The following is a 27821-nucleotide window of genomic DNA, read 5'->3' on the forward strand; positions in this document are numbered from 1 at the left end:
TCCGCAAAGAAGCATCTCTGTTGTTCTTAGCATTTCACTAGCTGAGCAGATTTATTCCTAAAGGATAGGTTTATAATAACCACACGGAGATCTGAGAAACTCGTCCCATAAACTCGACCAACCAAAATAGTTTCTGTGAGGCTTTTTAAAAACAGACACGAAATGGAAGAGCTACTAAAGCCTTTCTTTCTCTTTCTTACTGTTTATTCAATGTCACACGCTGTTTTTATTTGGCTTTTTAATTATGTAAAGAACCTTGAAATGCCTTGCTGCTGAAATGTGCTATACAAATAAAATTTGATTGATTGATTGATTGATTGATTGATTGATTGATTGATTGATTGATTGATATATTGATTAAAGCCACATTAGCAGCATTGAATTAAATCTCCCTGTTGTGGCCCTGCATGATGAGTAAATCACTGCGTAATGCAGCAGATTGCCTCATCATGCAGGGCCGGTCCAAGGCTGTTTGAGGCCTTGAGCAGAATTTGACTTAGGGGGCCCTCTAGCTGCTAAAATCATCAGCACCTCTAACATCTTCTGTGTTAGATTTAGTGAAATGTGGGAGAAGGGAGTAGTTTAATTGACAAACCTAAAAAGCAATAAGTTATTTGTATTTGTAAATTCAAAGATTAAACTCACAGCAACCGATTGTTGCTATGGTAACAAAACAATCTAACTATGAATATTGTTCTTTGAAGTTTTACAAAGTAAACTTGCCAGCTCCTTAAAATTTTGCACTTAAATGTTAAACAATTTAAAATCTTTTAATTTATGTACGCCTAAACAATTGAATCAAATTCGACAGCATTGATAATCTCAATAAACAAGTGTTACATTTATGTACCTGTGGTCTGTTTTAAAATATTAGTGTTTATGGGGCCCCTGAAGCTCTTGGGGGCCTGATGGAGCCGCTGACTTAATTTGGATTAAACAGAAGTGGAAATTTGTTGTTTTTAGACTAATTTTGGGTTTAAATAGCATTTAACTAGAGATGTTTTCCTGTAACATATAATTACACAGTAATACTTTTACATTTCCTATCAACTTAACATCTTTTAATACAAATTTTAATACAACACGGTGGACCGTCTTTACTCCCCCACCACCACTGGGCTTAGCAAGTTTTCTGGGGGAAACCCTGGAGATGTGAAATTGGCTGTAGATTTAACCCCATTTGGACTGACAGATATTTATTTTACCATCACATCCAAATTCAAAACCACTGTGCTTTATTTGCAATGAGTGCATTGCGTGTTTGATTTTTAAAAGAACACATGGTCCAGGGTTTCCGCCAGAAAACTTGCTAAGCCTGGTGGTGGGGGCGTCGAGACGGTCCACCGATGGTTTACCGTGTTTTTGTATTAAAAGATATTGAGTTGACATGAAATATTAAAGTATTACTGTGTAATTATATATATCACTGCCCCCTCAGTGATATATATAAACTAAAAACTAACTAGACAAAAATAAACTAATGCATGAAGTGTACATTGTCCATTGAACATATATATTATTATAAACTTAAAGATGGTTTGGATTTTATTGAATTGTAACCTGAGGATTTCCTCAGCTATGCACCACGTATCTGAGAAGAGGCATGGAGGAAAATAGAGGTTGAAAACTGCACACACCTGCTCCTCCATTTAGCAATCAGTAGTCCTATAAATTTTATAATGATAGGGTAATGATAGGGCAGCACACTCCTTTCACAAACTCCTTCCAAATACTAAATATATATTTAGTCATGTAGAAACCAATTTTGATATGGGCAAAAAGAAAAAAAAAATTGCTCTTGGGTTCCCCTGGTGGCCACTGTCAGTAATGTTGCCCTGTGATTTGAGCTGCTGTTCAATGCATTTCAAACCTCAGAAAAACACCGGTGGAAGAAAAACAAGCAAACTAATGTCGCAAAAGAGAACTTATTCTTTAGGGAGAGAGAAAAAGAGGAAGAACAGAAAAAACCAAGATAAAGGCATGTTTGCATGTCTCTTGGTGGAAGAGACAAGAAAAGTAGCTAAGAGAAAATTAGCTTGATAGCAACCTAGAAAGGTGCCGTTCAAAAGCTAAACATTTATGCCAGCATCCTTGTATTTGCGTGAAACTGGATTTGAGTTGATTCTCGAGGTTGGCCCTGTATATTTCTGAGTTGTATTTTATTTTTTTTGCTTCATAATGTTTGATAACAAAAATTAAAACTTCTCAATGGTTTAATATTGTCTAGCAAAATGTTTTTACTTCAGGCTACAATAGAATGTGCCAATGTTCCAATGGCATCTATGGCATCAGCATTGATGTCATCATTCTATGATGTCATAAGGGAATCTTTCTCTTGAATGCAGCTCACAGATAGCATTTTCTCTGACCTGTTCCACAGTTCAATTGCGGCAGATCCCTCTTCAGAGCACGTACGACGTTTATCGGATTACATATACTACACTCCTTTTAAAGAAGCGAGATTTTACCACCGTTTAAATATGAATCAACAACAGATTGTTTGTCAACATGAAGCTATTCCATCTGAGCTTTCATGGGTCGACATAATGGATCTCAATATCCAAGTTGACTATGACGCCATCATTTTCCCTGTAGAAGATGACAGCGATTCTGTTGAATCTGTTGATTCATCTTCCTTTAAGTTGGAAGATGAATCGACAGATATCCAGGGGGAATCAAGTCCTTCAGACGACTTGAAGAATCCAAGGTCATTGGAGGTCAAGCAGGAAACAACTCCATCTGCTGACTCCAAGATCACCCCCTTAGTGGAAGAGACAAGCCAGCACGTTAGCGATCTGAGAAAGCAGGTAGACGATCTTAAAATAGAACTGCAGAATAAGATCTTTGAACTCCACGAGGAAAAAGATCGAAGGATCGCAAACCAGGCTGAAGTGACATCACAGCAGGAGGAGATTCAAAAGCTGCAAAAATGTTGGAAGAAGAACGTCACTTGCGAGCTGAACGTGAACAGGCTGCTTGTTCTTCCAATGTTACAACTGACAAGAGCCTTCTTCGACAGCTGGAGCGCTCCAAGTGGGAGGCTGAAAAATACGCCTCCCACAATAAAGGTCTGGTTGAGGTAATGGTCGAAGAATATAGAGTGAGGCTTAAATACGAGGAGCAGCTCAAATGTCACTCTGAGCAAGCTTCAAAGTTCAAAGAGCAGGAGGAAATGGTGAAATCTCTGCAGGGTCAGGTTGCGGACCTGAAGGTGAAGTTGAAGCTCGCTCTAGAAAACAACCATCTTAGAGTTTCCACCCAACCAGAGGTCCCCCTGCAAAGAGATGGCTCCCTACCAACAGAAGAGACCAAGGAAAGGCAGACCATCAATCAACCAGGGAGGTCAGAAGAAAGATGGACCTCCAATCAACCAGGGAGGTCCGAAAACGGATGGACCTCCAATCAACCAGGGAGGTCCGAAAACGGATGGACCTCCAATCAGCCAGGGAGGTCCGAGGAAAGATGGACCATCAATCAACCAGGGAGGTCCGAAAACGGATGGACCTCCAATCAACCAGGGAGGTCCGAAAACGGATGGACCTCCAATCAACCAGGGAGGTCCGAAAACGGATGGACCTCCAATCAGCCAGGGAGGTCTGAGGAAAGACAGACATCCATGCGACCAACCTCCACTGGTTACATGGGGGGACTTCATGCTGGCATGAAGTCCAAGCTATGCCCAGCTCGGCCTTTACACCGACCCAGACCCAGGTGGGCGTTAGCAACTGAGTGTTAGCAAACCCAGGTTTTGCCAACACTGGGTTTTTATGAAAATTCAAAGCTTTATTTGAGCTTTATTTGAGTGTGTGCAAGGATAAGTGTGTTAGACTTAACACACTAACACTGAAGTGTGTCTAACACACTTAGACACACTTAAGTCTAACACACTTAAGTGGATGGATGAATATTTGTTAAAAGTGTCTCACAATAAAATATGAAACAGAGAATCTGTGAAAATTCCTCTGTCTTTGCTTCTGTCCAGAAACAACCAATCCAGAACCAAAAACCCTTTGGTTCTGATTGGTTTCTAATGTGTCTCAGCACATTCAACCCATCAGTCTACTGGTATGCTGCAGCTATGCAAATCCCGGAAAAACAACCTAACATTATATAATTGTTATTTATAGAATGATTTAGAAAACAAAATTCTATACAGGTTTGTCAAAATTATTGTGACCCGTATTAGAACTTTGCATTCATTTCCCTTCATTTTAATAGCTGTGGCCCTAACCCAGACATTTTCCCTAACATTTTCCCTAACCCCACTCAATTCCTAACACTAATATTAACTGAAATTTAATTGGCATTTTACCTCTAAACTTTATCCCTGACCCAAAACAATGAATCCATCATATTAGGACCGGGCCTTGGTCCAATATGATGGACCTAATATGACACTGTTTGTTCACACCAAATGCGTTTTGACCGTCAGGCGCATCTGGTTTACATTCAAAGTCTATGTGTTGGCACGTCGAGGGCCATCATGGCGCTCTTCGAGCGTCTAGCGCGGCGTTGGACGCTTCACATAGACTATGAATGTAAACCAGACTCGCCTGACGCTCAAAATGTGTTTGGTGTGAATGCACCATTAGAATGTTCAGTTCCTATGGTAACAATGACATCAGCAGTGAAGTGATGACATCACTCTTTCATACATCAAAGGAGTCTGTCTCAAATGTAGCTCACAGTTTTTTCAGACCTTATAAGGTATTTTTGGTACCAAGTGCACCATTTAATCCTTACTGCAAAAACAGGACGAAAGTAAAAGGTGGATTAAACTAAAATCAGTGTGGAATTATGCTGCTGCTGTATTTATTTTAGCAAGAAGTTTATTTTGTGAAGGCTGCTGTAAATTTGAAGATTTTTTTTTTTAACTATGCAGCCCCCCCACAGTGATTAAAGAGGGATAATTCTCCACAGATTTTGATTTTATTTCGCTCATCTTGTCTGCCCTGTCATGTAGGAGGAGGCTTAAACATCATTTTCATATTTACAGAAGCCTGGATTCAAAAGCCAAAAACATCTCCAAAGTTCAAAATGTTCCCGGAAATAAGAGTGCTTCTATTTAGCCCATAAAATATGCATTTTGTTTCGTAGAATAGTTCATGTAGAAATGAACAAAGTGACCTGACAGGAGCCTATCTGACTGCATCGAACTGTTCCAGTTCCTATTCAGCTACTGTTCACAGGAAAGCAAGGAGGTCAAAATTCCAACTCAGCTTTTAGTTACTAGTTTCCATTATAACAAGACCAATATTCAGGTCAAGAGATGATTTTGACCTGAAGCACCAGGGGGTCAATGGGCTTCCAAAGATGTCGGATGAATTTTCTGGAGACTGTGAAGGACTACGCGTTAGTTAGGCCGCTTTGAACCATCGCACGTGGGAGGCTAAATTATTATTTCTCACCCTGTAGAACTCTAAACTACTCAAACCAAAAGTCTTATCTGAGGTGAAGCGGCAACAGCTGGACTGAATAAAACACAAACAACTATCATTTTGCAGAGCTGATAAAACTGGAAAGGTTACAACAAAAAGCAAACAATGAAAACAAATCTTTGTTCAGCAGCATCAAAGTGAGCTAGAAATGAAAATGCAACATGCAAAGCAAACCAAGACATTCAGGAGATGGAGAGAGAAGAAATCATTCATCCTGTGCTTAACCCCTGTGTTTACAAATGGGGTCCAACTGACCCCACACACGTAAAACTTGTACCATTTGCCTCAGTCCTCTACGTTTGCTTCAGTCCTCACACGCACAAGGGTTAAAAGCAGAGATTGATTTGACCTGAGTAACCTGTAGAGGGAGCTGGTGGAGTCAGGGGGCTGGATGCAGCTTCCTGGTGAACCACAGGCCTCGTTGTGGCTCATGTGCTCAGAAATGTTTGTGCACAATCTTGTTGACCGAGAACTTCTCCACAGTCAGAAGTTTCTATTACAAATGTGTGCAAAACTTTCTTTTTATATTCTGCTAATGTCATAAAAAAAACAAATAATTTCTCAGTTGTTGTATTTTACAGAAGAAGATTATGGTCACTGGAAAAAAAAACAGAAGAATTTAAAGACATGCATGTGGCAACATTAATTCTGCGTTACATTCACAATCTACTTGGCCATGCAGGAAGAAGCCACATGTTGTCCAGAATGCGTCAGAGATACTGGATAATCAATGCAAACTCTGCTGCCAGAAAAATCCTGTCTGACTGTGTCACCTGCAGAAGAAATAGATTTAAGCTTCTGGAACAGAAAATGGCTGACCTGCCACAGGAAAGGGTATTGCCAGACAAAGCTCCTTTCACAGATGTTGGTGTTGATTATTTTGGCCCCATTGATGTGAAGAGAGGCAGAAGTCTTCTTAAACGATATGGAGTAGTATTTACTTGCCCAACTAGTCGTGCTGTTCATTTGAAAGTGGCTTATACCCTCGACACTGATTCCTGCATTAATGCAATTAGAAGATTCATCTGCAGACGTGGTCCAGTCTCTTCCATCAGATCAGATAATGGCACAAATATTGTGGGAGCCAATGGAGAGCTAAAAGAAAGTTTAGCTGTCTTGAACCAGAGTGAAATTCAAAAGGCTCTGGTCCAGGATGGCGTAAATTGGCATTTTAATACCCCTGCAGCTTCACATCAAGGTGGTATCTGGGAGCGCTTGATTCGTTCTGTTAGAAATGTACTCACCTCAGTTTTAAAGCAGCAGGTTGTGGACGATGAAACACTGCAAACTGTTTTCTGTGAGGCTGAAGCCATTTTGAATGACAGGCCCATCACTTTGGTCTCTGATGATCCTAATGATTTAGAAGCCCTCACACCAAATCACATCTTGATGTTAAAGAGGAAACCTGTTATGCCACCGGGACTGTTTCAAAAACAAGATCTGTACCTCAGACGCAGACGGAAGCAAGCACAGTATATGGCTGAACTCTTTTGGAAAAGATTGATCTCTGAGTATCTGCCTTTAATGCGAGAAAGACAAAAATGGATGAGACGGAGAAGACATGTCTCTCTTGGAGATATTATCTTGATTGCAGATGCTGCAGCACCCAGAGGATGTTGGCAGATGGGGAGAGTCCTGGCAGTCAAAGCTGATGCACAAGTCCTGGTTCGTTCAGCGCAACTTCAGACCAAAACCAGTGGGTTGGAGAGGCCAGTGACAAAGCTCTGTCTGCTTCTGGAGGCATCAGCAGACTAAAGACATTTCTATCCCTTCTATTCTCTTCTTTCTTTTTTTTGCAGGTTCATCATTAAGAAAATGAAGAACCAGAAGAATTATGTCTTTGCAATAATATAGTTTGAGGTTGCTGTTAGAATAGCTCCTTTAGTGATAGATGTAATTGTGACTTTTAATGCACAATTAGGGGCTGGAGTGTAGGAGCTATTTTCCCATTTTTTGGTTAAATCTTAGAATTTAAATTGTTTAGTTTATTCTTATTGTTTATTTCCTAGTTGATTTATCATTAGAATTTTTGTTTAATTTGCTGCTTAGAATAAGTTCTTTGATTAGGAATTCACTTAATTAGTTAATTAATTTCAGGTTGGGATGTGGGCATTTCACGGTATAAATAGGTGGGTCTTAGGTAGCATATTATGCACGTGGGTGGTCATAAGGTTTTTTACCAGCCTACAGAATCAGCCAATAAGTCATATCGGTTTCTATTGTCAGTCAGAGAGCAGGTGCAGGAATAGGAGCAGAAGCCTGTAACCTTTTGCCTGATCTGCAAATAAAACCAAAGAACTATATTTTGACCTTTGATCCTTTTTTGCTGCGTAAACCAGAATCCACGGTGCATCAGGTGACTATTTGAGTTTGATTCACCTTTTCTTTAGATCACCTTCGAGTTTTGAGTTTTTTGATTTTTGAATTTAAGTTTAGAGACAAATGGTCACTACAGGGACTATAAATTACCAGCCCAAGTCTACTTGTGTTTGCTACCGTCTTGCATCCAATAACAGTTCTTTCTGCCTGATCACTAATAAATCCTTTTGGCTTGTTAACTGTTGCACAGGGAGCTGGTTTGGTGCACAAAGCACTTAACTGCTGCTGAGGGGGTTCTACTTGAGAGAGACTACCTGTTGAGTTCATCTGCTTTTTCTGCAAACCGATAACATGAACCTGAGCGCTTTTTCTGGCGCTGCTCGGTATGAGCTGCTGTTACGGCCCGAGTTCATTTGGTTGTTTGCTGTCAGACTTGGCTTGATTCTGAGAGTCTGTTTATGTTATTCCCATATCCACTTCATCACTGCAAAGACATGACATCTTACAAAGTGTCTTTGGTCTGGATTCTAGTGCAAATGATTAGTGTGCTTGAAATGAGAAAAAAACTAGCATATAAGCAACTTTTCAGCAAGATATGGGAGTTTAATTCAGTAATGCATTGGTATGGAAGAAGAAGTTCTAGTTTCATGGGCAGAATATTTCACTTTTAACATGGAAAAAATATCTTGTTATAATTGAAGTGGAACTAGTACTTTTGAATTAATATAAATGAATTATTGACTTGAAGCTAGCCCTTATATCTTGCTGAAAAGTTACTTCTAAACTAAATGTGTCTTATTTTAAATGTCCTAAGATATTTACACTAGAAACTAGACCAAAAATACTTGGTAAGATTTTGTGTTTTTGCAGTGAATGCCCTAAAACGTCTCTAACAAACAGTAAACGTTTGAAGGGAGCTGAAACTCTGTGTTACCTCAGCAATAAATGCCATATATTATTTGTTACAGTTTTAAACATGGACATGAGAACTAATCTTATCGTAACCAACTCACTCCTGTTTGTCTTTCCAGGGTTTGAAATCTCGGTCTGCAGCTTCTCAACATGCAGGATGTGTGGTGAGAAATTTGAAATGTTTTTCCTGCTCAGAGCATCAATGAATGATGAGAGTGGAGGGATGTGCAGTGACAGGTTGCTTCATGGCGGCAAGTTAAAGAAAACCAGCGACTTCCAGAGGCAGAAAAAAACCCAGAGAGCTCTAAACAATACCAGTGGTTTTGGCTCTGTGAGCAGGTGCCAGGTTGTGTTGAAAAATGAAATTTTCATCTCCATAAAGCTTTTCAGCAGATGGAAGCATGAAGTGCTCCAAAACCTCCTGATAGCGGCTGCATTGACCTGCCCTAGATAAAACACAGTGGACCAACCAACACCAGCAGCTGACATGGCTCCCCAGACCATCACTGACTGTGGCTACTTGACACTGGACTTCTGGCCTTTTGGCATTTCCTTCTCCCCAGTCTCCCTCCAGACTCTGGCACCTTGATTTCTGAATGACATGCAAAATTTGCTTTCATCCGAAAAAAGTACTTTGGACCACTGAGCAACAGTCCAGTGCTGCTTCTCTGTAGCCCAGGTCAGGCGCTTCTGCCGCTGTTTCTGGTTCAACAGTGGCTTGACAGCATCTGTAGCCCATTTCCTGCACACGCCTGTGCACGGTGGCTCTGGATGTTTCTACTCCAGACTCGGTTCACTGCTTCCACGAGGTCTGGAATCGGTCCTTCTCCACAATCTTCCTCAGGGTCCGGTCACCTCTTCTCGTTGTGCAGCGTTTTCTGCCACACTTTTTCCTTCCCACTGAGGTGCCTTGATACAGCACTCTGGGAACAGCCTATTCGTTCAGAAATGTCTTTCTGTGTCTCACCCTCTTGCTTGAGGGCGTCAATGATGGCCGTCTGGACAGCAGTCAGGTCAGCAGTCTGAAACGTGATTACGGTTTTGAGTAATGAACCAGGCTGGGAGTTTTTAAAAGCCTCAGGAATCTTTTGCAGGTGTTAAGAGTTACTTTGTTGATTCAGATGATGAGGTTAGTTGCTCGTTCAGAGAACCTTTTCATGATATGCTAATTCCATGAATAAGCTAAGCTAACGGTGTCTGCAGGGGCAGCAACTTCAGAAGGGAGGCCCAGACTTCCCTCTCCCCAGCCACTTCTTCCTGCTCCTCCGGGGGAACCCCAAGGCGTTCCCAGGCCACCCGAGAGACATAGTCCCTCCAGCGTGTCCTGGGTCTTCCCCGAGGCCTCCTCCTGGTGGGATGTGCCCGGAGTGCCTCACCAGGGAGACATCCAGGGGACAATGTCTGATGCTTCAGTGTAATAAAGTATTAAGTTAAGCTGACAGCTGACTCGGCGTTTATGTGCTTAACATAAAACATCATACATGTTTTGAGTGTTTTAAGCTTAATTTGACAGATTTCTTTAGTCTTACATGTAAAAACTTCATTAATTTTCATCACAGATTAAACCACTGCCTTCTCGAGTCAAAACGTCCATCAGGTACGGGAGGCTCCCGCTGCGCAGGATGCCTTTGGTTTTCTGCTGGAGACCGTCCAGTCCATCCCCCAGAGACACCGGCACATCGGTCGGCTGATGGATCTCAAGATCTTCAACTTTTCCACATCCTGGAAAAGTGGAAGATATTTTATTTATTCTATTAGACACACAATTGCAGTTTTTTCATAAATTACATTCTGTTTAACTTGAATATGTAATGTCTTTTGAGTTTGGAAATAAAATTATTATTTTAATCTGACAAAGAGCAAATAAACAAGAAAAACCACCATTGTCAAATTAAAATTTAAAATAATGAAACTTCAGCTGAGAGGTGTTTAAACAAAAGGTTGCAATAAACAGAAGTGTTACAGACAAGTATCCAAAAAATTAACCATTTAATAAAACTGTTTAACTATTTCATTTATTGTATTTTATTGTAGATCTAGTTTTTAAATTTACTTCTCAATTTGTTGTTGGTTGTTAAGCATAAAATTATTTCCTAATTCTGTGTTTTATATGTTATTCAACTTGGTTCCAACTCATTGATACCAGTTTTACATTGTAATGTAAATTTTTAGATTGTGCCCCTCACCCCTCTTGCGCTTTAGATTGATGAGATTATTGTCTCTGCATGATCTAATCATGAGACTGGCTAAGCTGCTCTTCTATAGACTGGAGGTGCGAACTCCAGTCACATGACTCGAGTCATTCAAATCTACACTTGAGACTTGAGTTGAAGCTGTTTATTTGAAAAGACTTGATATTTCACTGAAGTCAAAACTTTAAAACACATTATTTATAAAGTGGCCCCATTAATTCATTTCACTTATTCCGTATTAACAGGCGCAGACACTCCACATGTATGTGTGCGTAAGCTGCAGCACAACCAATCAAATTAACAGGATTTAAAAATGTTGATTGGGAAAAATCTAAAATAATAAGTAATGAAGAAATGCTAAAGGTTAATTTAGATTTGGATATTGATAGTATAAACTCTTCTATTTGTGAAGCTATTTCAGACAAGAGGTAAAGGAAAGATGGCAGAAGCAGTGGGAAGAAGAGAGAACTGGTAGATGGCTTTATAGTATTCAAAAGAAAGTTGCTCCAATGATGGGAACAGGAAGAATCAGAAAAGAAGAAAACATTTTATCCAGGTGACGTTTTGGTCACTCAGGTTTAAACAGTTTCACTATTTAAAACGGGGAAACATCCAACAGGAAACTGTGATTCTAGTTTCCCAGCAGAGACAGTAAAACATGTTTAGTTGTTCTGTCCTCAGGTCTCTGAGGAGAGAAGGAAGTTAGAAAGTCGACTTGTAAAGAATAAGTTACAGTTAAAAATACAAGATGTTTTGGGGAATTCTTCTACGTCTGAATATTTACGTTACATAATAAACTAATATTTTTTTGGGTGAGGGGGGGGGATATATTATATGTTTCATTCTGATCCACACTCCATACCAGCAGGTGGCGGTAATGCGCACCTTTAAGTTGTTTGCCAACCACCATTAAACAACAAGAAGAAGAAGAAAATAAAGGGAGGGAGAAAAACGAGAGACATATAAACCGCTCAACGAAGGTGTGGTCCTGTGAGTAATCTCCTTTTGGGTACATCCACCATGAAATAGCCAACTAAAACAGACCAGGATCTCAGATGGAAATACAACTTTCAGCTGTTCGGCATTTGAAGTTGCACAAAGAGGTAAGCGGTACTTTTCTTTTACTATGAGACAACTGGCGAGCTAACGTCGTGTTAGCAGCTCTGGGTTACGTTGGTGATACCGCTTCTCTTTCACTTGTATGCTGTGTTTAGTCATGCTACATAAATTCGGTGATTCAAACGTATCCACAAATGATGTGCATCGTGTTGTTAGCTCAGGAAGCTAATGTGCATCGTGTTAGCTCAGGAAGCCGGTGGACGGGGTCCGGGTCAGAAACGGGGTCCGGGTCAGAAAGCAGGTTGTGTACTGAAGCCGGGGAAGAAAGTTTGTCTCTGTTCCATCATAATGATGAACCGGGTCCAGTCCCATCACAGGATGGATGGTGTATTCATTAGGGAAACTACGGTTTATTACACCCCTTTCTCACCCTGCTCCCATATTAGTGTTTTCCCATAAACACCCCACCCCCCTCCCCCACGGCTCTTACGTTAGTTTTACTCCCCCCTCCTCGGTCAGCAGCAGACAGAGACATGTCTCATATTCTCAGACTCAAAATTAGACAGGTACGGGTGTATTTGAAGAAATCTGTGTTGAGAATTTATATTGACAATAGATTGTTTACTGCATTAAATCTACTGTTTGATGGTCGACCATCAATCAAGTCGTCATTTTGAACGGCAACAAACCTGCACAAACGGAGCACTAACGTTTGTTTTGGAGCGATATGGGGGGATGGTGAACTCTAGATGATGAAATAATGTTTAATATCTCAGAAACCAAAACTGCACAAACGAAAATGTTAACGGCACAAACGGAGCACTAACCATTCAGACTATTTGCTGGATTTTTTTTTGACGTGGGTGGGGTGTCAGCTTCACACAGCTGGCTGACCTGTATGGATGTTTACATCAACTTACTGTGAGGCAGGGGTGAAACTAAGGGGGTACGGTTCGCAGTACCGTCAAGAGAGGAGCGGCTCTCTGCTGTAAAAAAATAATCAATGGATTCACCGTGAGCCGTGAGTTCGCAGTGATTGATTAGTTTTTTTTTTTAAGAACAATCTAATTAGTTTTTCAAGAGCAATCTAAAACACGACTTAATCAGTTGATTAATAGCTTTTTTCTCATTTCATATTGTTTCTGAACTCAATACGTCAGAAGGTTTTGAATCGATCTCGACATTAGATCAGTGGTCCCCAACCTTTTTATTACCGCGGACCGGTCAAGACTTGGAAATGTTGCTGCGGCCCCGGGTGGGGGGAGGGGGCAGTGATATATATATAATTACACAGTAATACTTTAATATTTCATGTCAACTCAATATCTTTGAATACAAAAACACAGTAAACCATCGGTGGACCGCCTCGACGCCCCCACCACCAGGCTTAGCAAGTTTTCTGGCGGAAACCCTGGATCATGTGTTCTTTTAAAAATCCAACACGCAATGCACTCATTGCAAATAAAGCACAGTGGTTTTGAATTTAGATGTGATGGTAAAATAAATATGTCAGTTCAAATGGGGTTAAATCTACAGCCAATTTCACATCTCCAGGGTTTCCCCCAGAAAACTTGCTAAGCCCAGTGGTGGTGGGGGAGTAAAGACGGTCCACCGTGTTTTTGTATTAAAAGATGTTAAGTTGATAGGAAATGTAAAAGTATTACTGTGTAATTATATGTTACAGGAAAACATCTCTAGTTAAATGCTATTTAAACCCAAAATTAGTCTAAAAACAACAAATTTCCACTTCTGTTTAATCCAAATTAAGTCAGCGGCTCCATCAGGCCCCCAAGAGCTTCAGGGGCCCCATAAACATTAATATTTTAAAACAGACCACAGGTACATAAATGTAACACTTGTTTATTGAGATTATCAATGCTGTCGAATTTGATTCAATTGTTTAGGCGTACATAAATTAAAAGATTTTAAATTGTTTAACATTTAAGTGCAAAATTTTAAGGAGCTGGCAAGTTTACTTTGTAAAACTTCAAAGAACCATATTCATAGTTAGATTGTTTTGTTACCATAGCAACAATCGGATGCTGTGAGTTTAATCTTTGAATTTACAAATACAAATAACTTATTGCTTTTTAGGTTTGTCAATTAAACTACTCCCTTCTCCCACATTTCACTAAATCTAACACAGAAGATGTTAGAGGTGCTGATGATTTTAGCAGCTAGAGGGGCCCCTAAGTCAAATTCTGCTCAAGGCCTCAAACAGCCTTGGACCGGCCCTGCATGATGAGGCAATCTGCTGCATTACGCAGTGATTTACTCATCATGCAGGGCCGCAACAGGGAGATTTAATTCAATGCTGCTAATGTGGCTTTAATCAATCAATCAATCAATCAATCAAATTTTATTTGTATAGCACATTTCAGCAGCAAGGCATTTCAAGGTTCTTTACATAATTAAAAAGCCAAATAAAAACAGCGTGTGACATTGAATAAACAGTAAGAAAGAGAAAGAAAGGCTTTAGTAGCTCTTCCATTTCGTGTCTGTTTTTAAAAAGCGTCACAGAAACTATTTTGGTTGGTCGAGTTTAATGGGACGAGTTTCTCAGATCTCCGTGTGGTTATTATAAACCTATCCTTTAGGAATAAATCTGCTCAGCTAGTGAAATGCTAAGAACAACAGAGACGCTTCTTTGCGGACCGACTTTTAATAAAAAAAAACGATTATTTTATTTTCCTAGAAACATAAACAAGCAACGCTTAGCCTGGCGGCGGGGCTAGTAAAGCATGGCGGCCGCCAGGCTTATAATACACTGGGGGAAACCCTGTGGTTTATTATTTACATTTAGCATAATTGGAACATTGTTTTTAAAACAATAAAATAAAAACGACTCAAAATGACTTGAAATTCCAAGCTGACGACTTGCGACTTGACTCGACTTTTGCCTGACTTGATTTGAGACTTGACTTGAGGACAAAGACTAGAGACTTACTTGAGACTTGACTTGAGGACAAAGACTAGAGACTTACTTGAGACTTGACTTGAGGACAAAGACTAGAGACTTACTTGAGACTTGACTTGAGGACAAAGACTAGAGACTTACTTGAGACTTGCAAAACAGTGACTTGGTCCCAACTCAGACATAAATGTTGTTGTTTATTTCTTAATTTAGTTCAACTTAATTTTATACTCTATTCAGGACTTTGGTTAATTGTTGCTTTGTTAAATATGCTCTGAAAATAAAGTTTAACTTAATTTCTAAACGTTGTGTCTTGCAGGACCCAGAAAACTAGAGGAAGTTGGAAAATCTTCAGCTAAACTCAGAGACAACTCACAAGTTTTCTTTTTCTGTGCAGCAAAGGTAAGTGCACTATTTTCTCCCTGCAGCTACTATTTTCTAACTGCAGGGAGAATATTTTTGCTTTACTCTCTTGTATCCTTTTCTTTTCTTTTTTTTTTCCAGAAGTATAATGGCAAGACAGTGCAGATCAAGTTTGACACCTCTTCGCAATTTCAATGATTTTAAACAGGATAAATTTGTGCTTGATCTTTCATGTGGTGGTACCTTTGAAACTTTAAACATTTTCGATGTTGAAGAAGCTTTAGATAACTTCAGGGACTCTTTCACTGCAGTGGTTGACAAGCATGCACCTGTTGAAAGCTATGAACATCACAAAAGATCTGGGGATCGATCCTTTCCACAGGAGGTCAATACAGGTGGAGGCCAAATATCAGATCCTAAACAGATCTGTGAAGCTTTCAATAAGCATTTTATAGATATAGGTCATCTGTTTGAAAGAACCAACAATGGGCCACCTGCCCTAACAGACGAGCTTGATGCCAGCATAACACCAGGGCGTTGTTTCAAGTTAAAAGAATTTACTTTTAACGAAGTTTGCACCGCCTTGCTAAATCTCGAAGATGGTGCCATTGATACAGACGGCTTTGAACCTTTCTTTTTAAAACATGGAGCTCCTATAGCAGCGATCTACATAACACACATCTTTAACCTCTCAGTTTCAACTGGAACCATCCCAAAAGCCTGGAAGGCTGCTTATGTGACGCCTGAACATAAAGCTGGTGAAACATCCGACCTTAATAATTACAGGCCGATCTCTAAACTTCCATGTTTAGCCAAGATTCTTGAAAGACTAGTTAAAAATCAGCTAACATCGTTCCTAACAGAAAACCAGATGCTACATGAACGCCAGTCTGCGTACCGAGAAAAACACAGCAATGTGACGGCTGCTACTGCTGTTTTAAATGACATAATAACTGATCTGGACGATGGCCAACACTGTGCAGTGCTTTTCACTGACCTCTCCAAAGCGTTTGATACGGTGGATCACGCTGTGCTTCTCACAAAACTTGAGAGGATTGGACTTGATGGAAAGGCCTTTAAATGGTTTGAAAATTATTTCCAAAACAGACACCAGAGAGTTACCAATGGAAATGTTGCATCAGATTTTCTACCTGTTGAAAGCGGTGTTCCTCAAGGCTCTGTTCTAGGTCCTATTTTGTTCAACATCTACATGGCAGACATCGCTTCATCCGTAACAGGCTGTAAATTTCACATGTTTGCTGATGACACTGTTCTGTACTGCAGTGCTGGTGATGCTGAATCTGCCGTCACAACCCTTCAGCAACACTTTGAGGATTTACAAAACCAGTTCAGGAAACACAAACTAGTTCTCAATGCAAAAAAAACAAAGTACATGATGTTTCCATCAGACAGTGATGTTGATGATGGACTTGTCCTCTCCAGTTTGGACGGCACAAATATCGAAAGAGTCAAAAAGTACAAATATCTGGGCCTGTGGATTGACGAGGATCTGAGCTTCGTCGATCATGTGACAACTTTGGCCAGTGATTTGACAGAAAGAATCGATTCTTTTCAAAGAAAAAAGTCACACCTTACCATGGAAAGAAAAAAAGACGTGGTTAGGAAAGAATTTTTGTCCAAGTTTCATAAGGGTCACATTTTGTACATGCATGCCTCACCTGAAGCTCTCACACAGTTGGATGATGTTTATCATTCTGCTTTAACATTTATCCAAGGGCATGGAGATGATGATGCTGATCATCATGCGCTGTATCGTGAAATGGGTCTGCTTTGTCCCTCCCTGATGCGTGAGAGAAACTTGTTACTCTTTATTTACAAAGCTCTGAAAGGTTTTTTACCCCCATACATTCAATCAATGCTTGTCGAAGATGAAGCCAGATCCGGTGATTGCATTTTGTTGCAGGAGCCAATGGCCTCTACTGAAGTTGGAAAAACCAGATTTAGTTACTTTGGACCCAGAACCTGGAATAAAATGCAGGAAGAACAAACACTTGATCCTTCTGAATCTGAAGTGGAAGCCAAGTCTTTAATTTTGTCCTATCTGACTTCCACATGTTCTTGTTGTTGCCGAGACTTGAGGAATCCTAAGTGGGGACTCTAGGTGTTATTTTCTTAGACACTCATTTTTCTGGGCCCCAGATCAATACTAAGATGCATGTGTTCATAATATGATCATAGTTGACCTTCTAAACCGGAACGTGTCGCCGACGACACGGCCAAATTTGCAGTACCGTAATTCCGCCACACTTGGCGCTATCTGAAAAATTCCAACGGTTCCTGAAAGGGGAGACTTTCCACTTTTCAGCCAATATGGGGTTATTAGGGAAATTTCACAGCTGCAGAGAGTGAAATGAATCCAGGGGGAACTCGTATAATAGACGCTAAATTACGGAAATAACTTGCTGGATATCGAAAGTTCTAGTTGTTATGGATAAATGGGTAAATATACTGCTCAAAAAAATAAAGGGAACACTTAAACAACACAATATAACTCAAAGTAAATCAAACTTCTGTGAAATCAAACTGTCCACTTAGGAAGCAACAGTGATTGACAACGGGGACCCTCGTTGGGTCAATCAGTGTTGCTTCCTAAGTGGACAGTTTGATTTCACAGAAGTTTGATTTACTTGGAGTTATATTGTGTTGTTTAAGTGTTCCCTTTATGTTTTTGAGCAGTATATATAATCTCACAGGACATTTAAAGAACTACTTACAATTAAAATAAGGAAGAAATATATAGGCAGACATTTTAAACTTGGGTGTAAAGGGTTAAAGATGCTTGCAAACCCTCAACATGGATCAAAGTTAATTTTGTTATTTGTTTTAAGAGCAGTATAATAGTGGTAATGTTGGAGCTATTTTTTCTTTATTTCTTTATCAATTTGAATTTTATTAGTTTATTCTTAAATTATTTTTTTATTATTTACATAATTTAGTTGTAGGTTAATGATTGTTGACTTCATTTATTTAGTTTTTATTTATTTATTTTTATTTATTTTCTAAGTAACACAGGACTAAATGTGGGTGAGTCCACCTGCTGTGAGCGTAGGGGCCTGGTGAAGGACCAGCAGGCTTTTGGGTTTGGGGCTTATGGTTTTTATCAGAGCAAAACAACAAGTTTGATCAAGTGAGGAACCAGCAGCCTGTGGACTGAAGGGAATAATCCCTCCTCAGTTGACATGTTGGATTTATGGATCTGAAGGATTATCATCAAACAAAAGGTTTTGGACACGTCAAGGATTGAAACGTCACTCATTCATCAAACTGGTATGTGGCAATATAAAAGAAAACGGTGAAGCTACTGGAGTTTAAAGACATTAATTCACTGCAAAGACTGATGAGATGAGTTTGATGTGACAAATTGACGCATAATTGGATCAAGGCGTGTGCCGACGCCCATCATGGAAATGTTTGTCCACTGGGGCTGGGGGAGCTTGAGCACCTGCCCCTTTTGCTCCTTTATTTATTTATTTATTTATTTATTTTTTTTCCCCTTTCATTTTTTATTATTATTATTTCCTAAGCTTTCTGACACATAATAACATGTACTGAAATGTATTTATTGATTATTATTATTTTTTTTTTTTTGACCTTTCATTTTTTTATTATTATTATTATTATTATTATTATTATTATTATTACTATTATTATTATTATTTCCTAAGCTTTCTGACACATAATAACATGTACTGAAATGTATTTATTGATTCTTATTTATTTTTATTTGACCTTTTTCCCATGATGCACGGCGCAGTGGGGTAAATGCCACGGGCTTCTGTTTTAGCACCTCTGTGTTTTTTTGCCACAGAATGGCTCCTGTGCTCAGGCAGCTGTACTGTATGCTAACAAGTTAATAAGTTAATAAATCGTTTGTTTTCACCATAACGCCTCATATCTCTGGCAAAGGTGCTATGTAAACATTAAGTGTTTTGATTATCTGTGCAATCTACATATCTACATATCTATACTTTATAGAAAGATCTATGTAAACATATATAGATCTGTATATTGTGCCCAAGCTGTCAGTCGAAGCTGAAGTTAGCTTTCTAATGTAGCATCTAATTCGGAAAATAGCTAAAGGGCGATTACACTTAATTTTTCACTATCTTGAGCTTTTTTAATGTGATATACTTTAAAAACTACAACAGCTAGACATTTCAAACCTAACTAGATTATTCTGCACTAACACCAGAATAAATAAAACATTTGTGAAACCTTTAATTGATTTGTGAATTTTGCAAAATGTCAATAATAGATTCCAGAAGACATTAGATCAGAATTATTAAATTGGCATTGTTGTTTTAACTTTCAGTTTTCTTTCTTTTTTGTCTTTATTACAGCTGGAGCTGGACAGCAGTTCTGTTTGATGGCTTCCTGGAGGGAGAGATCGGCTGAGCTAATGCTGTCTGCAACTTTTCTCCTGCTATTATCTTTTATTTTTATAGAAAGTATTTCTATCAGTTGCTTTTTTCATTTTGTATACAGTATTTGCTCCATTTTTTTTTATTTTACCTTAATGCTTACCTGGTCGGCTGAGGTGGAAATGTGCATCCTCCTGATTACTGATAAATGTCAGAACCACATGGACTGAGCTGGTTACATCAGATCAATCTGAATCTATTTCTCATTAAAACGACTTCCTGTAATTTTAAGACTGTTGGGTTCTGGGGTTTCTTGGGGCGGCTGTTCATTTTATTCCCCATCAGATGGAATCCGAGAGGCGGCTGAGCGGTGGGCTCCTCCTATGACGTCATCCCCACACTGGGGATCAATCATCTCATTATCGGCAGCTTAAGAGAGGCGGAAAACGGTACTTAGACGCCAGAGTGTCAACCTTTGATGGTACCTCTGAGCCCCTCAGAGTTTGCTCTGAGTTATCTCCTTGTGACCTGTCTTTTTCCCCTGCTGTTAGAAAGTTTACCTCATTGTGATTTTTGCTCTTTTCAGGGTTCTTCTATATCTGGATCTGGTTCCAAGTTTTCTGCTCACTCCTCGCGACGTCACGGGAAATCACCCCGTCGATGCCCGAGGTCCAAGACTCGCCTGTATCCGTTGTTTCTGCCTGCCATTCTGGACCGGTCGTCCCACCGACTCACTGCCGCCTTCAAGTGTAAGCCTGCCTGTCCGTCCGTCCTCTAACGCTGCTCACCGATCCTCTGCCAGCCGCTCAGCCGCGCTGGTCAAATCACCAAACCTGATGGAGAAAGAATCCCAGAGGCTTTAAAGAACCCCAGGACCAACATTTCTTCTCCCACGGCGTTGATGCACACAGCTCAAGTAAGTTAGCAAACTTACCGCCAACAAATCATCTAAATTCCGATAACCTTGAACTCACCATCTTTCTCATTGTCTCCTCAGAGTGCCGTGTGCAGCCGTTCAATCCCAGGGCCCGATCCACATCTGATTATTCTTTGTAAATAAACTTTATATTATTGTTCATTTGTATCCGCTGGTGTTCTTGCATGTGGGTGAAATTGGAAAAGCCCACAATGCCGGTGTTGAATTAACACCCAAAAGTGTCTATATGTGTCCAAGTCAGCTGGTGTTAAATTCAACAATACAAAGTGTCACATTAACATTTACAACGGTGTTAGTGTTAAAATATATTCAAAGTAACACCAGTGTAGTGTTGATCAGAAAACATAATGTGGTGTTAAAAAAGTAAATAATTCACCCACAAGGTGTCAATATCAATCAAATCCAGTGGAAAATATTCAAAACAATACACAGAAATGGAAAGTTTAACTTTTCTTAAACCCATTTCAGTATTATAGACCAATGTTCATTTAACAAAAAACTGGGTGTCAATTAGAGGTGTGCCGATCGATCAGTCACCGATCGGCCGATTTCCGTGAAAAAGTGTATGATCGGTGATCACGATTTCTTGTTGCCGATATCGATCACCTGCTTCTCATTTCGCAGCCTGCCTGTGCAGCTGGTCTCCTCTTTCCTTCTCTCTGCGCAAACACACAGCAACAAATCCTAAGCGATGTGGAACTATAACGCACTGAGTGAATGGGGAAGTTTGCGTGTTGCGGCGGAAAATTGAAGCACGTCAAAATGCATCAACACAACGAAGCTAATACGACATAAAAACAATGCTATACTTGACGGAGTTTGGCTACATCGAGGCTCACTGCAGTAAAAAGACATATGGAGGATCAGATAGCAGGTAAAGCAGCGCACAGCTACAAACACTCACCCGGATTAGCATGACGGTCAGAAAGGTAAACAAATAACCCGCAAAATTATTTAAGTCTTCGAGCTGCGATGTGGGCTGCACAGTGGCGCAGTTGGTAGAGCTGTTGCCTTGCAGCAAGAAGGTTCTGGGTTCGATTCCCGGCCCCGGTCTTTCTGCATGTGTGGGTTTTCTCCGGATGCTCCGGTTTCCTCCCACAGTCCAAAAACATTGGTTAATTGGTCTCCAAATTGCCCCTAGTGTGAGTGTGTGTGGATGGTTGTTTGTCCTGTGTGTCTATGTGTTGCCCTGCGACAGACTGGCGACCTGTCCAGGGTGACCCTTCCTCTCGCCCGGAACGTTAGCTGGAGATAGACACCAGCAACCCTCCCGACCCCACTGAGGGACAAGGGTGTAAAGAAAATGGATGTGCGATGTAAGACACTGGTTCTGCTCTCGCTGTTGAACCGCTGCTACGCGCTATTTCACAGACGGAGCGCCGCTTCTGCTCCACCTGGTAGTGACTCTCACACCGAACCTCTGCTTAAAGCTGCAGCATTTAACCTAAAAAAATACATTTTACATACGTATTAAAACTTTCGCTGTCCTAACATGAGACACATAATCTCTAAAAAAATAATCGATCTCCTCCCTGCTCTGCATAATTACTCCGCTCAGTCAGAAACAGCCAATCAGAACTAGCAGTAATCAGCTAGCCGCCATGCTAACAGGATGGATTTTTTTTGGCAATGTTGAGAGGTTTTTTTTTGGCTCTTTGCATTATTTAGCCTCTTCAGAGCCTTCATGGGTTTTCTGTCTGTTAAAGGTAGTATTATTGATAGCAGTACAATTTGCACAATGCCAGTTTTGTTTTTCTCTTGAGAAAGTTATTAAAAACTTTTAAGGTGAATTCATGGTTCCTTTTTCCATATAATGTAACCAATAGTGTTTATGCTAAAAAAAAAAATTATGTGATCGGTATCGGTGATTGACCCTCATGGGTGATCGGTATCGGCAGGAAAAACCCTGATCGGCACATCTCTAGTGTCAATCCTTTAACACTTTCAAAAGTGTTACTTTAACACCTGGTGACATGGACACATATAGACACTTGGCTGTTAATTCAACACCGGCATTTTTACTGTGCATCATGACAGACATTGTTATAAAATTGCATCTTTATTCTGCTGTAATGATGACTGCATTCTTGCTATTAAAAATTCTTGTATCCCGACCTTAATGCTCTCTTGTATAACTCACAGAACAGATGATTGAAATAAAGGAACTTTTTGAAAGTATTTTCTGTGATTTTTATTATAGAAATTGAGGACGGGAGGAATCGATTAAAATCAAATCTGGTATGAAAAAAATCTTGTAAATCATATCATCCAGCCTTATTCAGTGTATTAAATTATGACTACATATTAATATTCACTTTTCTTTGCTAATATTACCTAAATGTGTTGCATTTTAACATCTCACTTGAATTCCTGATCTACATGCAAATACTTGATATAACGTAAACACTGAGAAAAGGGGGAAAAGTTTGTGAAATGTAGAGAATTACAAATGAGATTCAGTTTTATTGTAGGTAGAAACAGGATAGCAAAATGAACAGTGAATATATAATATACTTCCTAGCAGCTAATCAGACATCAGACTTGTTTTGCCTTTACTGGTGATAAAAACTCGTCACTCTACAGGAGAGGACGTCCAGCTCAGCCCCGTCCAGGATGACTGCAGTGTCAGGGAGGCTAACAAAGTCTGCAGGTAGATTTTTGCATATCTGGTCCTAATTTAACCAAGTACTGTAGGAAAAAGTTAGTCCACGTTGTGATGATCTGGCAGACCGTGGACTGATGGACGCCGCCAGCTGGTCAGCAGGTCCAGGTGCTTGAATCCAATGGAAATGTAATCGGCACAACGATCATGGCTCAGAAACACATCACCAGGTGTGCGATGCATTTTTGAGAGTTTTGCTTGAAAATAAATTGACAATATCTCAGGAAATTAAATGTTTCAGTGAAATAGTTCTGGTATCACAAATAAACTACAAAAAATGTTTCAGAGGTGTAACATCACTGAAGTTACTGAATAAAGAGTGAACTGAAATATTTACTACTTAGAAAATGCATGTTAAAATCTGAATACCCTTGCTGAAATTAATTAACTAGCAGACATAGCACAGTGTCCGCCTAATATCTGCACCAACAGTAATACAAAAAATGATGCATATAAGAGGCATTAGTTTATTTTAGTCGAGGCAAACCTAAATTTACTATTTTAACAACAAAGCAGCAGGAGGATGTAACTTCATAACCTCATTTTCTAAGCAGAATCTCACAGGGGGGAAAAATTACGTTGTGTAAAGCAAGAACAGATTATAGCAGCCAAGAGGAAAAATTCACTCTAACGTGGATTATAATTATGAAACAGCGAAGGTAGATGTCATATTCTTGGGATTCGGGAAATACGTGATTTCTGTGTTTTTATTTTATTTTATGTGGATCGGTGCCACTTAAACAGTTGTAAAGCGAAGGTTTTGTACCTTAATCTGACGAAAGTAACTGAACAAATCAAAGTTATGTTTTTACATGTTGGACCAAACTTGTGAAGCTACTGGTGTATTTAAGTGTGCTGTACTGGTGCAGAGTTATCAAATAAAATTGTAATTTATGTATATAATTTATGTCTGTCTTTTAAAAAAATAAAAGTCTTCAGTTTTCTTTGAAAAAAGAAACATTTTACACCAATTCAGCGCCGTTTTTCTGTATCAGATTGGTATCGATACTAAACCTCTGATATCTGCATTGGAAACGAAAAGAGTGGATTGGTGCATCCTTAATTGTGGGACAATAAAGGATGTTTCTATTCCAGGGGTCTCAAACTCAACTGACCCGGGGCTGCTGGAGGCATAGTGGGTGAAGCCGGACGGCGCTCACCCTGTGGGCCGCAATAATACTATACTTTCATATCACGGTGGGGGCCACGAGACATCGTCCTGCGGGCCGCAATTGGCCCGCGGGCCGCGAGAATGAGACATCTGGTTTAGATGGAGAAAGTAGTCCATTCGAGTCTTGCTTTCTAACAACATGGAAGTGCAAACACATGCGTTCGGGGTCCCTTTCAAAATAAAAGCTCGAAACCGTTTAATTTTATTTGATTGTTTCAGAGATTTCATCAGACTAAAGTTGTGTGTACTTTCTGGGATTTAAAGACTAAAATAAAGAAAAGCAACAACAAATAAATAGCATAGTTACAAAATAAAAAATGTAGGAGGAAGAAATAGTTTTCCAAATTGATTTTTTTTATATCAAACACTTTTGGTTTGTTGTCCATTCAGTGAAATTACTTGCAGTGGGTAGATTATATGGAAATTTTACTAAAAAAAAAAAAAAAAAAAGTACAAATATGTTTAATAAAACTACATTTAAAAGTACATTTTCCCAAAAAGTTACTCAAGTAAAAGTAACTTTTACTTGAGTCACGCACATTCTAAAAAACATCACGCACACTCTAAAAAACATCACGCACATTCTAAAAAACATCTACTACATACTACTAAAATGTCTCACGCACACACATTTTATCTTTCTCGCTCACATACACACTACTAACATGTCGTACACACACACAAAAGCTACCTTTCTCACACACATACACTGTACTAACAACTCGCACACAAATGTTTCTCTCACATACACAAGACTAAAGTTGCGCGCACACACTCACACACTCGTTTTATGTATGTGTGAGAGCGAGACTCTTTTTGAATGTGTGAGAATTGTCACGGAAGAGGCGGGGCATAATTTTTTGATCAACTGCGCATGCGTTGATCCTAAACTATAAGCTTCGATTATTGACTCACTGTATGTTCTATTACTTAGTATATTTGTGCTTTTAAATATATATAGAACTTTAAACTTTCTTGTAACTTAAATGTACTATAGAAATAAATAAATTTGATTGATTGATTGATTGATTAGAAATAGCAAAATTGCTGTAGTACAATCTGTCCACTGGGTGCCAGCATTACAGGAATTATTAATGGCGCCAACTAGTGCCGAAGAAGAAAGAGTAAACCTTGGTGCGCTGCGGCCGGGAGTTGTGGAGAACCCCCGGCCGATATTAGCGTTCATAAATCGGATCAACCTTGTGCTAAACGCCCCTACTCCCCGGAGTTCGAATATCGAATATCCAACTTGAAACTAACTTCACTGCGGTCCAATACCGCCTAGTTTTGAACTAGAGTTAGCCATGTTCGGTATAGCAGATTCTTTCTTCAAGAAAGTTTAAAGTTCTATATATATTTAAAAGCACAAATATACTAAGTAATAGAACATACAGTGAGTCAACAATCGAAGCTTATAGTTTAGGATCAACGCATGCGCAATTGATCAAAAAATTATGCCCCGCCTCTTCCGTGACAATTCTCACACATTCAAAAAAAAGAGTCTCGCTCTCACACATTCAAAAAAAGAGTCTCGCTCTCACACATTCAAAAAAAGAGTCTCGCTCTCACATTCAAAAAAAGAGTCTCGCTCTCACACATTCAAAAAAAGAGTCTCGCTCTCACACATTCAAAAAAAGAGTCTCGCTCTCACACATTCAAAAAAAGTCTCGCTCTCACACATTCAAAAAAAGTCTCGCTCTCACATTCAAAAAAAGAGTCTCGCTCTCACACATTCAAAAAAAGTCTCGCTCTCACACATTCAAAAAAAGTCTCGCTCTCACATTCAAAAAAAGAGTCTCGCTCTCACACATTCAAAAAAAGAGTCTCGCTCTCACACATTCAAAAAAAGTCTCGCTCTCACACATTCAAAAAAAGTCTCGCTCTCACATTCAAAAAAAGAGTCTCGCTCTCACACATTCAAAAAAAGAGTCTCGCTCTCACACATTCAAAAAAAGAGTCTCGCTCTCACACATTCAAAAAAAGAGTCTCGCTCTCACACATTCAAAAAAAGAGTCTCGCTCTCACATTCAAAAAAAGAGTCTCGCTCTCACACATTCAAAAAAAGAGTCTCGCTCTCACACATTCAAAAAAAGTCTCGCTCTCACACATTCAAAAAAAGTCTCGCTCTCACATTCAAAAAGAGTCTCGCTCTCACATTCAAAAAAAGAGTCTCGCTCTCACACATTCAAAAAAAGTCTCGCTCTCACACATTCAAAAAAAGTCTCGCTCTCACATTCAAAAAAAGAGTCTCGCTCTCACACATTCAAAAAAAGAGTCTCGCTCTCACACATTCAAAAAAAGTCTCGCTCTCACACATTCAAAAAAAGTCTCGCTCTCACATTCAAAAAAAGAGTCTCGCTCTCACACATTCAAAAAAAGAGTCTCGCTCTCACACATTCAAAAAGAGTCTCGCTCTCACACATTCAAAAAAAGAGTCTCGCTCTCACACATTCAAAAAAAGTCTCGCTCTCACACATTCAAAAAAAGTCTCGCTCTCACACATTCAAAAAAAGTCTCGCTCTCACATTCAAAAAACGAGTCTCGCTCTCACACATTCAAAAAAAGAGTCTCGCTCTCAAACATACATAAAACGAGTGTGTGTGAGTGTGTGCGCGCAACTTTAGTCTTGTGTATGTGAGAGAAACATTTGTGTGCAAGTTGTTAGTACAGTGTATGTGTGCGAGAAAGGTAGCATTTATGTGCGTGTGCAAGTTAGTAGTGTATGTGTGCGAGAAAGAGCGTTTTTGTGTGTGTGTGTGTGTGTGTGTGTGTGTGTGTGTGTGTGTGTGTGCGAGTCAGTACCGTGTATGTGTGCGAGAAAGATAGCATTTGTGTGTTTGTGCGAGTTAGTACCATGTATGTGTGCGAGAAAGATAGCGTTTGTGTATGTATGCGAGAAAGAGCGTTTGTGTGTGTGTGTGCGAGTTAGTACCGTGTATGTGTGCAAGAAAGATAGCATTTGTGTGTGTGCGCGACATGTTAGTAGAGTATGTGAGCGACAAAGATAGCATTTGTGTGCGTGTGCGAGTTGTTAGTACAGTGTATGTGTGCGAGAAAGATAAAATGTGTGTGCGTGAGACATTTTAGTAGTATGTATACGCAATTTGAGTATTTTTTGAGTGTGCGTGATGTTTTTTAGAGTGTGCGTGATGTTTTTTTGGAGTGTGCGTGATGTTTTTTAGAGTGTGCGTGATGTTTTTTAGAGTGTGCGTGATGTTTTTTTGAGTGTGCGTGATATTTTTTTGGAGTGTGCGTGATGTTTTTTAGAGTGTGCGTGATGTTTTTTTGGAGTGTGCGTGATGTTTTTTAGAGTGTGCGTGATGTTTTTTTGGAGTGTGCGTGATGTTTTTTTTGAGTGTGCGTGATGTTTTTTAGAGTGTGCGTGATGTTTTTTTGGAGTGTGCGTGATGTTTTTTAGAGTGTGCGTGATGTTTTTTTGGAGTGTGCGTGATGTTTTTTAGAGTGTGCGTGA

The 27821-nt window shown here is 39.6% G+C and overlaps 1 long non-coding RNA gene across 1 annotated transcript; it reads left to right on the forward strand.

The window, feature by feature from the left end:
* Window positions 1-11671: 11671 nt before the first annotated feature.
* On the forward strand, window positions 11672-20655 carry LOC145548069 (uncharacterized). The gene is made up of 5 exons (XR_014084359.1): window positions 11672-11964; window positions 15154-15236; window positions 19559-20028; window positions 20196-20495; window positions 20577-20655. It is a non-coding gene; the product is annotated as an uncharacterized LOC145548069 (long non-coding RNA).
* Window positions 20656-27821: the final 7166 nt, after the last annotated feature.

This window comes from Poecilia reticulata, chromosome 17, assembly GCF_904066995.2.
Source record: "Poecilia reticulata chromosome 17, P_reticulata-male-v2, whole genome shotgun sequence".
Taxonomy (NCBI): Eukaryota; Metazoa; Chordata; class Actinopteri; order Cyprinodontiformes; family Poeciliidae; genus Poecilia; species Poecilia reticulata.